This window comes from Elephantulus edwardii, unplaced genomic scaffold, assembly GCF_000299155.1.
Source record: "Elephantulus edwardii isolate Elephantulus edwardi_28Jun2011 unplaced genomic scaffold, EleEdw1.0 scaffold00003, whole genome shotgun sequence".
NCBI classification, from domain to species: Eukaryota; Metazoa; Chordata; class Mammalia; order Macroscelidea; family Macroscelididae; genus Elephantulus; species Elephantulus edwardii.
The window spans coordinates 20,682,245-20,694,989 of NW_006399753.1; the positions used below are offsets into that span (position 1 = coordinate 20,682,245).

Genomic DNA, 12,745 nt, shown 5'->3' on the forward strand with positions numbered 1-12,745 from the left:
AAAAAAAAACCAAACAAACCACAAATGCAAGTCATTAAAACAACATTTGGATAGTTCCTTTTTCCTGAGTTTCAAGTGGGCCCTTTCTCTTTAGAAGATAAGTTTATTGACAGTTATGGCTACTTAAGGTATTTGAAATTCGATTCTGGCATGTGCACATCCATATGGGGAAGGCTGACTGAATCTAGTCTGTATTCATCAGAGTTCAAGTTTGTCCCTGTCCTTCCTACTGAGGTGACGCTGCCTGTCAGAACCTGTGTCTTGTACACATGTCATCTGGACATACATCATTGGCACTGCACAAGTTAACATGACAGAAGTCACAAGTGCACACATCTAACATTTTCCTTTTGGTCCACCCCATAATATACTGCAAACGGCATGAATTCTAATTAGGCAACAGAGTTCCGAAGCGCGTGAGTTTCCATTAAAATCTTGGAAGCTTCAGGAAAGCCTGTGTTTGATTTGGCTGATTCAGCCTCATAAAAATCAAAACCTATTCATGTTTCTTCTCCATGGAGCAGACCTCTTATTCCGAACACTTTATAGTACTATTAAGAAACTCTATCCTTTCACAAGCAAAAAAACCAAAGGGATCATTTGATGGACACCTCATCACTCAAACAGGTTCTGTGACAAGATCACTTGACAGGTGATGGCAGGAGACAGAGTCCCACCAGACTGGGTTCTGAGTGAGCACAGCTTATGTGAAAGCAGGTCCCTGAGGTCTGTTTCCATGTGCAACAATGCTTTGTAATCACAAAAGGCAGCCTTATTTAATTACAACAACTAAGAAATTATGGACGAACTGGCAAGGCTTCGAAGGAAATAGAAATAAAATTAAAATAGCCACTTTGATAGGGAGCAGGCGTCTGGAGAGGAGTTCTGATGGCACAATGGTGATATGTTCAGCTGTGGGCCACAAGTTCGGTGGTTCGACCCCACCAACCACATGGGAGAAGGAGGGGGCAGTTCTCTTTTGCTCCACAGGGTAACTATGAGATGGATTTGATTATCGTTGGCTTAAGCATGCAAGTGATTTAAATGTATTAACTACAAAGAATTCTTTCTTACCATAAATGTCATAAATATTTACTTTAGGCAAATTAAAAGGTATGATAACCGAGATTTCCAACATTCTACAACCGTCACTTAAAACATCGTTATGAATAACTTCCAAAACAAAGTTGTTGAGATGGTATTTGCTCTGGGAGGGATTAGTTAAGGAAAGATTGATAAGTCAAATAACAAGAGTTTTAGAGTTTTCCCCCTATCCTTCTCAGAAGGTTGTCTTCTGATTTAATGCTCTACTCTTCAGAGTGGCCCCCTGGACTCTAAATACATGTGACATGTATCTAGACATGTATGTGACATGACTTAAGATTTAAGAAAGGCTTTCATGGTTAGGATTCCTGCATACTGATCTGCCCACCACTACACCTGGAAAATACCCAGGCTTGTTCTGGGGGTACCACCCAACCTCTGAAAAGACTGCTAGGACAGTGAAAGGCCAAGCACATGTGACCACTTCCCTGACTCTTTGGACCTGAGAGAGAGGACAGGATAATTTCTCAAAGGGAGAAATGCAGTCTTCTCTTTCAAGTTTGGAAAGCACCCATCTAATTCTTACTAGTCAACATTGTTTGCTGCGTTACTGGCCAAGTTTCCAGCACAGCAAGCCACCATGAGCCTGCGGAGCGTCTGAGCAGTAGCTGGGAGTCAGTTCTTCTTAGCTCTTTGGCACCTTCTCACTTACTGATACTTATCCTCTAGAGCACATCTGAGAATTTTCCAGAAAATGCTGCTGCTTCTTCTGTTAGGGTTTTGGAGTTACTTTCCCCACTGGGAACCAGTAATTTTTGAAGAATTATACACAAAAAAATATACCCATGACTAATCAGGCTGTTCATGATTATCTGGGAGGCGACTCCCAGGCCCCCAGGCGCTGACGGAGCCACGTGAGCACGGTGGTTCCTCACCAAGGGCTCCTCCTCACAGGAGATCTGGATGTGCAGTGTCCAGGAAAGCGTTCTCTGGAACAGCCTTCTGATAATGTGTTCCTGGCTTAACCTTTGTGTACGCATATGGACAGCAGAGTGAGAAACACTAGCGAGAAGAAAGTTTAGCTATTATAATTTTCTAGTTTATAAAGAAGAAAATAAGGAGAACTGTTCCACTCCCAATGAAAGGGGGGAAAAAATCCTAAAGTAAAATTATATATTAAAAGGGAATTTTAGATTTTCTTATCGTTTAGATTTGCTGTTGTGTAATGTGCCATCAAGTCACTTGCAAATCGTAGTGACCCTATGTACAACAGTCTAAACCCTGTTCTATCTTGTTGCAACCTTATTGTCTCTGACACACCTACCCCCACCCCACCCCCAGTGTTTGAATCAATCCATCTCGTCGAAGGTCTTCCTCTCTTACACTGTCCCTCTACCCTTTAGATTTATCGATAGATAAAATTATTAGACTGGAGTTTCACTTTTCAATTCTAACTCCTGGTTATAGCAACACTGCTTTCCTTAAGTTTCTTAAATGGTAGCATCGATACATAGCTCCTTTTCTTGTAGTTGTTGTGTGCTGTCGCATCAGAACCGACTCAAAAGTGACCCTCCACTAGATTTCCAGAGGCAGCAATCACACACAAGGAGTGCCCATCTTTCTCCCCTGGAGCACCTGGTGGATTCAAACAGTGTAGCTTTGGTTTGGTAGCAAAATTCCCTACCATTAAGCCAACAGAGTTCCCTAGTTTCATTGTAAACTAACTGTTGTTACATTCTGTCCAGTCAGAGATGATAGCTGATGCTCCAGCAGGTGTCCGGAAGCTGGAAATTACACAGGAGACTGCTCTTCATCCTCCCTCAGAGCAGCTGATGGATTCAAACCGCCTGCCTTTGGTTGGCAGTGCAACTCCTTACCCACTAGGTCACCAGAGCCCCCTAATTAAATAGAAGAAACTTGTATTATTAGTCCCTTTACTCATGTGTTCCTGGTGTACAGTGAAGGCTAGATGACTTCTTAGCAAGGAGGTTGTAAAGGGACTATAGTTAGTCACTAAACGTGAGGCTTGAATTTGGAAGCCTATATGGCGGGTAGGAAAACATCCCTGAAGTCCCTACTGTGTATCTGACACTTGTTTTCTGCTCTAGTGAAGAGTATAGAATTTTGTCTTTACAGGAAGGTAGGATAATGTTGTTGTTGTTATGCTCCATTGATCTGGAATGGACATATCACTCCAGTGGGTTTGCAGAGGCTGTAAATCGTGTAGGTGGATGTGATCCTTTCTCCAAACGAGCAGCTGGTAGGTTGAAACTGCCTGACCAAGGTAAGGAGAACCGCCTTCATGTTATAGATGAAACATAGAAATTCCTAGGTTCCATAATTTTCCCAAGGTCATATACCTACTTAGAGATGGAGCCGGCACCTGAAGTAAGCTGCACTCTGCAAGCTTGATACTAGTTCCCCACCTCATTATCTCAATCTGATAGCTGCACTGAGCTGTTAGGCAGAGCACAATGTAAGAACCCCAAAGAAATAAACAGTGGGAAAGAAAGGCTGGGACAACACAGTAGAGAGCGTGAGGCTCCGTGGTGAGCAGGTATGCCCTCTGCAGCCTGCTAGAGAGTCAGCCACTCCAACGGGAAACAGATCCATGTGGAAGCAGGTCGCCCACAATCAGCGAAGCACGAGAAGCACCGACTCAGGAATATATAGAACAACACAGGAGGGAAGGCGGACAGAAGGAGATACCAGTGAGGCTATGTGAGAGGATCAAACGAGCCACACGGACCAAGCAGGAATAGAAGACAGCTCTGACATACACTAGCCTTCAACCAGCTTGCTTCAATTCACAGCTAGTGACGGATGTAACAGGATTTGAGTGCAGGGAGTCTTAAATCCAGAATGTCTTTTCAAATGTCCTTGTTCAATCCTGTTTAGAGTTGTGATTACACACACATGGTGGTGTGATATGTAGGGAGTTGCACCGCAAATCCAAATGTGACACCACTCTGGGGGTTTGAATCCACCAGTGATTCTGAGGGAGAAAGATGGACAATCTCCTCTCGTGCAATTTACAGCTTCTGAAACCCACCGGAGGGTCAGCTATGAGTTAGTTCCAACTCAGCAGCAGTTTGGTTTTGGTTTGGTGTGTGTTTGGGGTTTTTTTTTAAGTATATGCATGCATATGTGTATGTTTTTGGTGTTAGGTGTCATCAAATGGACATCTCACAGCGACCCAATGGACACTGTCTGCACCTTGCCCCATCCTGTGCGTCCTCGTCAGCTCTGATGTCCTTGAACCCATTGCTATGCTTACTGTGTCAATCCATCTCATCAAGTGTCTTCTTTTCTTTCTCTGACTCTTTCCCAGCATGATGTCTTTTTCCAATGACTGACCCCTGCTGACAACTACTTGAAGAATGTGAGATGAAGTCTTGTCATCCTTCCCTCTAAGGAACACCCACATGGCACTTCCTCCAGGAGATAGTTGTCTGTTCTTTCGGCAGTCCATGGGATAACCAGTCCTCTTCTCTAATGCTACAATTCAAAAGCATTAATTCTTCTGTCATCTTTATTCATTGCCCAACTTTCAGATGGACAGGAAGTAATGTCATAGCTCGCTTCGAGGGCACCTTGGTCTTTAAACTGGCCTCTTTGCCTTTTAGTACTCTGGAGAGGCCCTTGAAAGCAGATTTTTCCAGTGGTAACATGTCTTTTGATTTCTTGACTGCTGCTACGTTGGGGGTTGATTGTGGATCCAAGTAAAAATGAAACTTGACAACTTCAGTGTTTTCTCCATCTATCTTGGTGTTGCCTGTTAGAACAGCGGTGAAGATTGTTGCTTTCTTGATGTAGACGTGCAATCCACATTGAAGGTTATGATCTTCTTTGATCTTTGGCAGCAAGTGTTTCAAGTCTTCTTCACTTTCTGTAACTAAGATTGTATCAGCTGCACAACATAGCTTGCCGGTGAGTCTTCCCCTAATCTGGATGCCACACTCTTCTTCATATAGTTCAGCTTCTCAAATGACTTGCTCAGCATACAGATTGAGTAGGTATGGAGAAAGATATAAATATATCTGGTGGCTTAGTGACAAGAAGCTGAACTGCAATTCCCAAGGCACACAGTTCGAGGCTACCAGCTGCTCCATGGAAGAAGGATAGGCAAAGTGCTGCCATGCAAATAACTGCCTCTGAAAACCTGCCAGAGGGTCAGCTATGGGTTGACACTGACCCAATGGCTTACAACAACAACAACAACAACAAAAATATGATTTTTTTTCTGCTTGTACCATAACCACTGAAGGAAGGAGCATGGTGGTGGGAGTGCAGGAATCGTGGCAAGCTTTTGGAGTTGACTGCTTTTCCGGGAATGTGTTTGACGTGCAGGTTTGCTCTGTCCCTGGAGTGTGGCTTGCCAGCCTGGGCCTAGGGTTTGAACCAGGAGGCGGCCTTAAGCCCAAGGCAGCTGGGAAAGAAGCGGCCATGTTGTTCCTGGTTTTGGCTGGTTCCTCCCAGGCTTGTGGGAAACTCTCCTTGCCAGAAGGCAGGAGCGTGGTGGTGGGAGTGCAGGAATCGTGGCAAGCTTTTGGAGTCAATCGTGGTAATGGGCACCCATGGTGGACAGTGTAGGCTGGAGCTTCCCAACTAAATCAAGCCTGGAAGCAGGAGCGGCATCCACTTCCGAAATGGCTTGCCTCCGGAAACTCTATGCCTGAACAGTGCTCAGGCTGTTCGTTCATAGGGTCGCTATGAGTCGTCTACAACTCAGCGGCATTAAACAACAACAACCATAACCACTATCTACCACCAAATTTTTCATCACCACAAATAGGGCCTCAATGCTCTTCTTGATTGTTTTGGGCATGAAAAAGAAAAAAAAAGTCTATTAAAATTGTGTGTTTTGAGCTAACTTGACATTATTAGGCTATCAAAAGGTGGGGTGTTCAAATTTCAACAGCAGACATTTTCAAACAGAAAAGGTAAATGTGGGCTCTGAGAACATCTCAGGAAATGACATTCTAGGCTTCTCACTCAACACCGTAGACTGGTGTCTGGGGAGAACTTCCAGAATTTTCTGTCTGCTTCTCCTTTGCCCCTGGACCAACAGCAATCTGTTGGTACATTTCCTCACTAGTCCACAAAAATAGGCACGTGAGTTTCAGCTGTTTATTCTGAGAGCCAGACACTGAAAAAAAAAATGTGTCAGACCAACAGATGAATGATAATACAAAGTTCAAATGCTGATTCTGGCAAGCCAAAACCATGGGGAGCTCTCATGGAGTAGTTCATAAGGAGTTGAAGTGCTAACCTAAATGTGACTGGTTCAAATCTATCAGCTGCTTCATAGGGGGAAAATGGGCAATCTTCTCCTGTGGGATTTAAAGACTCCAAAAGCCCACTGGAGGGTCAGCGATGAGTCGGGTCTGACTCAACAGCAATGAGTGAGGGAATGTGAATGCACCACCTATGCCTAGATTCTCTCAGCAGTTTTCAACGTGTTACATTTGGTCATCACAAGAACTGAGGAGACAGGTACCACTACGAACCCTAGAAAGGGCTGGGATAAAAAAGACAAAAAAGATAAAACAACTTGTCCCAAAGAAGAAGATGTGTTGGAATTCTAGTCCCTGGTACATGTGAATGTGACCTTGTCTGGAAATATGGTTGTGTACGGTCAAGTGGACTCTGATATAGTGTCCCTGCAAACAACAGTTCAAAAACTTGCCCGATCCTGCAGTGTCCCCAATACCTCCTGTGCTCAAGCCTAGGTGTGCAGATAGCTTTTGAACATGGTATCAGGTCTCACTCACTCACTCATTGCTCTTGGGTCACAGGTGGCTCACAGCTGACACTTCCAGTAGGTTTTCATAGACTAAATCTCTCGGGAAGAGACTGCCAGCTTCTCTCCTGTGGAGAGGCTGGTGAATCAGAACCGCCTTTGGGTTTGTATGCAACCCCATATGGACTACACGGAGCTCGGGTCCTAATCCAATATGAGTGGGGTCCTTATAGAAGAGAAGAGATGCACGGACGGAGAGGAGTGCTGGCCATGTGACGGTGCTGGCAGAAATCAGAATGAAGCAACTGCCAACCCCAAACACCAGATTGCCAGAAGCCACCAGAACCTTGGAGAGAGTCACGGAACATTCTTCCTTGAAGCCTCCAGAGAAGCCCAAGCGTGCCAATGCCTTGACTGGACTTCTGGCCTCCAGACCGACCTCCAGGGCAGCTAGTCTTTAAAATTTCAAATCACTCAGGATGTGGCATTTTGACAGGACATTAACACAGCAAAGAAACCCACACACCTGTCATCGGTCTCTCGACCCAAAGCTGGGCCTGGAGGCCGAGGTTCCTCCCTTGATGGCTGTCGTCACTGGCTTCCTGACCTGCCTGTCCACTCCTCCACACACACTCTCACAATCACACCGGGGTCCTGCTCACCTCCCATCCTCAGGCTCCTACCTTCCCAGGGTTTGCACGCTTGTTCTCGGCTCAAAGCAAGATTAGGGGATGATTTAAGAGGATTTCTCTAGCTCAGAATCAACTACAAATGCAGGATCTGCCCGCTGCCTGTCTGTTTCCCATTTTCTTTATTTCTCTCTTGGATGCTCAGCAGGGACAGATGACTCATTTCTATGGCTCACTGACCACACTAAGCACCAAGCTGGCCTCTCATGTTCCTCCATGGAGCCCGGTCCCTCCTTGATCCCAGTCCCTCGGAGGAGCTCCCAGGACCGATGCCCAGGCAGTTACAGAAGGTCTGGGTAATGCTTTCATTGTAATGGTACCAATAAGTCACAGAGCCGGTGAGGCAAAGCCTCAGCTGTGTTATTATTGTCTGTTGCCCGGGAAATATTGGCAATGCACTGAGAGTATAGTCTGTTTTCCATTCAGATTGGCCTGTAAGGTGCAAGGTCTGGGGCAGCTACAAGATAGCAGATTCACTGGGCTTAATTCAACAAGTACTTTCCACCTTTTGCCAAAGTCTGTTGTTATTTCTACATGCTGGGTTAGTAGGATGACACCACCATGCAAAGGCCTATGCTGTATGTTACAGTAGTCCACGTGCATAAAGACAGGGTTTTAAATGTAAAATTAATTTGGCAGCACTTGTGAGAAGTTCCTCTTCCTAATACCTTTATCCTGTAACAGCTGGACATCTATTATGATTCGATAATTAAGGGCTCAGCCAAGGGAAAATAAACTACTTTAAACTTGTGGCAGAGGAAATTTAATACCGAGACACGGCTTCATGCATGACAAAAAGGATGAGAAATTAAGAAGATGATGCCATGTGTCACAAGGCAGTCTGATTATGGATGGTCGACTGGAGTCCTGAAAATCTCAGCCCCACCAAGAAGCGTGTGTGTGAGCCTCACCGAAAAGCTGAGAAGCCCAGGGAAGCTGCTTCCAGAGCAGGAAGCCAGCACCAGGCCTAGGGGTGGAGGTACAACGGGAAGGAAAGGTGTGACTAGAGCTCAGATCGTGGAGGCTCTAGAAAGATTCAGACTCAGAGGGAGCGAGTGTCAGTGGAAACCGGAGCCTGAGCGGTTGCAGCTCCAAGCTGAGTCGCCATGGGCGGTGGTGGTGCTGGGTGGGGTTTCTGCTGGCTCCTCCCCTCTTCCTCACCTCCAGGTTTCTCAGTGGCTCTTGCTCACTGGACCTGCTCAGAAGGCAGAAGGCCAAGGAACTTGAAAACAGTTTTTTGTGCTGTACACGACAACAGGGAAAGAGGAGGCCTGAGAGCAAACGGACTCGCCTGGTTCTCCAGACTAGGTACTGAGAGAATGCAAAAGCCATGTTCTCAGCACTAGGTTGCTCCCGTGGCCTAGTCAATAGGGAGCTGGGATGCAGTCTAGAGATGGGTGGTTCAAATACACCAGCTGCACTCCATGGGAGTAAGAATGGGTCATCTCATGTGATTTACAGCCTCTGAAAACCTGCTGGAGGGTCAGCTATGAGTCAATCCCCACGTGATGGAATTAGGGTTTTGAATTTGAGTTCTCAGTTCAAGGTACTGAGAATCCAAAGGCAAAATCACCTTTCTGTCTTGAAGCAAGGAGCCTCAGAGACTTGTGTAACATGTTGTTCCGGTAACTGGAAAGTTCTGGGTTTGAGTCCACAAGCTGCAGTTTGAGAGAGAGATATCCAGTCCCCTTCGATAAAGATTTATAAGTCCAAAAATCCAGTGAGGCTGGGGCGGGGGTGGGGGGGCTCCTATGAGCTGGTCTACCAAATGGCAGTAGGTTTGGGGTTGGTTCCTCTGCCAACAGGCCACTGATGAGTAAAGAAGCAAACCAGTCCTTATAATCCACCAGGAGAGAGACCCGCTAGGCCAGAATTTGAAAGCACAGAATTGAGGCATCAATCATACGGGGTCCTAGTGCTGCAGCGTTAAAAGCACTGAGCTGCTAACCAAAAGAATAGTGGTTGAAGTCACCAGTTGTTTTTTTTGGGAGAAATACGTGGCAGTCCGCTTCTGTACAGATTCACACTGCTGGCCCATGGGCAGTTCTATTCTATCCTATATGGTGGGTGGACTATCACAGAAAGTCTTCTACTACAGCTGATTTCTGAAGAGCAGGCACTAGCCATGAGAACAAGGGACTGATGGGCACTGGGGGCACAGTGGGCATGTCTGCAAAGCTTGAAGGTCCTCTGTAGGCTGCAATCTTCATGTGAGCAGATTGTTGTGGTGGTGGTGTACTGTCGAGTCTAACCGACTCATAGCTGACGCTATGCAGGTTTTCAGAAGCAGGTAGCATGGGAGGAGACAGGCCATCTTTCTCCCATTATCGGGTCTCCCCCCCCCCCCGCCGGTGAGCTGCTGGGTGGGTTTGAACCATCCACCTTTTAGTTAGCAGTTGACTCCTTAGGCACAGAACTGCCAGAGCACCTTAGGGTATGCTAGGAGACTAGAAGTAGCTTGGCATGTCTTTGTAAAGTTGAGGCTGTGGGATGGCTGACTGTGGGGCTCAGCCACGTCCTGACAAGCTTTGTGTGCCTGGCCAAGTGTGGGTCTGATCCTTCATTAGCATTTATGAGCCCCTCTCAATACCTGATACCTAATATTTCCCTTAAACTTTTTTTCTTAAAGAAGGAACTTACATTTTCTAAGCTTGAGGCCCCACAAAACTTGAATCTGCCTCTGTAGGGTGCCACAATGCAATATGATGAGGGCAGGCAGGCAGAGACCTGTGATCTCCAGGCCTCTGTTTAAAGGAAAGCAGTGCAATCATTCAGGCTCCCCAGTGGCCACAGGAAGCCACCCTGAGTTCAAGGTCAAGACAACAGGAGATTTTCCTGCGAGTTAATTAGAGAGCAGGCAATGAGGTGAGGGGTCCTTTGATCTTTTCACCACCCGGGATCTAACTTTGACAGCTTCAGTTTGGTCAGTGAGAAGCAGGAAAGAACTGGTACAGGGAGGGGACTGGTAAAGGCTGGGAAGGTGAAGACAGAGGAGAGGGTGAAAAGAGCAGATGAGGCAGGTGAGCCTTCAGTGCATGATAACAACGCCGACAATGAACTCTGTCTCTGCAGGTTCTGTGCACTCCGGCGGTGACACCCGGCAGCGTCACTGGCACAGGAAAAGGACCATCACATGGATAGTCACCTTCTCCCCCGCCACCCCACCCCCAGTTTCAACACTGCTATGAGTCAGGTCAAATGATCAAATGCCAATCTAGCACTCTTCTGCTCTAAAACTTGGATGCCTTTTCTTCAATGTCATTATACTATTTTTCAGCACTATTAGGAAAATTAGAAATTATTGAAACTCAGCAGAAAAAAAGAGCCAACTTTCAGGACTTAAAAGGTTCACCTTTCCACTTGAAGAGGCAACCAGACGATGATATTTAAATTAGAGCTTGCTCCCCGTTCTCCGGCAGAAGTGGACAGTGATATGATACTCTTCAGTCTTGGGAGCCATAAAAGCTGTGCCAGGCATTGGGCGGGGGGAACCAGGTTTACAGAGTTCAAATCAAAGTGTTTTAGGACCAAAAATCCCTTGTGATAAATAAGAAGAATCCAGTACTAAGATAGAACCATCTCATATATAGGGTCATTATTCTGTTTTCTCAAACTAGTTAAGACATCCCAAAAAAGGCCTATCACTTTTTCTTATTCACATAGTAATGTGATTAAAAGTGACACCTAGAACCAGTGAAGGAGAAAAATGCTAATTACTATATATTTTCTAATTACATTTTCATCAAGCATTATAAGTGCATTTGTATTTAAAAATTATTGCTTGAAAAGATAGGTCACAAAGGTCACTGAAAGCTATTCATGACAGTTGGCACATACAAACAACTGCCATTTCACATGTTAATGTACAAGGCTTAGAAATTTAGAACAGCACAAAAACTCTCCTGCATTAAAAGGAGCATTCTATATATGTGCACATAGGAATGTTCTGCATATGTGTACAAAGCAGTGTTCTATTTTTCCCATGAATATACCCCCCACACGAGAAAATCCCTATCCAACATAACTAAAACTCCTACAGAAAAAAAATCTCACTATAATTTTCTTGCTGAGTTTATATAATAATGACTTAAAAGAAAAATGCTGATATTGTCATCATGGCTGTAATTGGCTATTAACAGCTTATCTCTGGATTGATGCATTATATTAACCGTATCAACTTCTGCCTCTATTTTTTTTCCCTCTAGCATGAAAAAGGAATGGCAGCCAAAAAGCTAGCCGGGAGATAATCAATACTGGCAACCATTAATTATCATGAAATAGCACCTGTAGTTAGAATATTACAAGGAATTAAAAAAAAAAAACCATCACCAAAACCCCCACCCCAAATACCTTTAAATTTGGTTTTGGAGAAGCTGTAGCTTCACTAGTAAGATAGGATTCACAGAAGTTAAGTCAAAAAAAGTCAGTCCAAGAAAGTATATTCTACCTGGTGTTAAAGAGAATGTGTCAGCCCCTAATGAGATCAATTCATGTGTCACGGATTTGTTCAGGTTCAGGGAGGTGAAGCAGAGGTACAAGGAGCTCAGGCCGCTGGTGGACAGTCAGGCAAGTCCATCAGCAGTTACAACATGACGAGCGGTGCTGTGAAGGAGATATGTACCTGGGACTGGCAGAGCACACCTGAGGGCCATCTTCCACAGTCCAGCCTCAATCAGTGCCTCCCCGGAATCCAGGATGGTAGAAACAAACAGTAAATCATGATGCAGAAAGGGTGATGAGGGGTGACTTCTAAGATGAGGTACACTGAGCCAGAAGAAGATTCTGGGGCATGGAAAGAACATTTGTTAAACCCACACAAGGGTATATGAGAGAACAGAACACAAAGAGGGGGCCACAGGTTATTGCTGTGAAAAGTAAAGGCAGGTATGATGAAGGTGGTAGCCTTTGTGGTTCATGATTCTATGTAAGTAATTTGCACCCATCCTTTTGGCAAGATGGTCTCAGATGGCATTTTCCCCCCCTCCGTTTGGATTGGGACGTGGCCATGTGACTTGCACTGAGGAGTAGGATGCTGGTGGGAAAGGTATTCAAGGGCTTGACTATACACTTGTGTTTGGGAGATGACCTCTGTGCTTCTGCCGTTGTCATGGAGAGAACATACTCTAGAAGTTGTTGCTCCTCTAGGCGAGGGCCCAGCAGACAAGAACAGAACAGCACAGCTCCAGGCTTCCACAGACACGTGATAGAAAACGCATGTACGTGAGTGAGATTTGTTATGGAGCAGAAGTCGACTGGCACTGAACACAAG

General features: G+C 45.4%; 1 protein-coding gene across 1 annotated transcript in view; it reads right to left on the bottom strand.

Moving 5' to 3' along the window:
• COL14A1 (collagen, type XIV, alpha 1) overlaps window positions 1–12,745 on the bottom strand; it is a 226,996-nt gene that overhangs the window by 4,442 nt on the left and 209,809 nt on the right. The gene's annotated exons all lie outside the window — the stretch shown is intronic.